Source organism: Aplysia californica, unplaced genomic scaffold, assembly GCF_000002075.1.
Source record: "Aplysia californica isolate F4 #8 unplaced genomic scaffold, AplCal3.0 scaffold01515, whole genome shotgun sequence".
Classification (NCBI taxonomy): domain Eukaryota; kingdom Metazoa; phylum Mollusca; class Gastropoda; order Aplysiida; family Aplysiidae; genus Aplysia; species Aplysia californica.
Window position 1 is genome coordinate 71560 of NW_004798785.1, and position 1058 is coordinate 72617.

Genomic DNA, 1058 nt, shown 5'->3' on the forward strand with positions numbered 1-1058 from the left:
TATTATTATTACAATGTACTGTGGTTGGAGCTATAAATGAACTGGAGATGAATTAAAAAGTACAGGTTGTGACCTAGAAAATATTACAGATGAGCTAGAAAGCTCTGGGGATGAGCTAGAAAATATGTAAAAATTTAGTGATGAGAGAAGTTTATACGAAAAATCTAGAAAATACTGCTGGTGAGCAAAAAACCCACTGGGGATGAGTTTGAAAATATTAGGGATGAGCTAGAATATACTGAGGATGAACTAAAAAATATTAGGGATCAGCTAAGAAAAAATACTAGTATTTGAGCTAGAAAATATTAGTGGATGAGCTAGAAATTAATAGGAATAATCTAGAAAATACTAGAGATGAGCTAGAAAATATTAGGGGTGAGCTAAACATTTTTTAGGGATAAGCCCGAAACCACTGAGTATGAGCTAAAAACTAATGGGAATGAGCTAGAAAATATTAGTGGTGAAGTGAAAAATACTGAGGATGACCTAGAAAACATTCGGGTTGAGCTAAAAAACACTGGGGATGAGCTAAAAAATAATACGGATGAACTAAAAAGTACTTGGGATGAGATTGAAAATATTAGGAATGAGCTAGAAAATATTAGGGAAGAAGTAGAAAATACTGGGGATAAGGTAAAAAATGTTAAAGATAAACTAAAAAATAGTAAAGATGGGCTAGAAAATAATATGAATAATTAAGAAAATGCTGGGGAAGAGCTAGAAAGTATTAGGAATAATAATATAGAAAATATTAGGGATGAGCTAAAGAAATACTTCGGATGAGCTACAAATATTACAGATAAGCTAGAAACTACTGGGTATGAGCTGAATAATAATGTGAATGAGCTAGAAAATATTTGGGAAGAAGTAAAAAAGACTTGGTAGAAAATGTTAGGGATGAGCTAGAAAATATTAGGGTTTATGCTAGAACATTCCTGGGATGAGGTAGAAAATACTGGGGATGCGCTAGAAAATACTGGGGATAAGCTAAAAAATATTAGAGATGATCTAGAAAATTTTATGGATGAGCCTACAAATAATGAGGATCAGCTACAAAA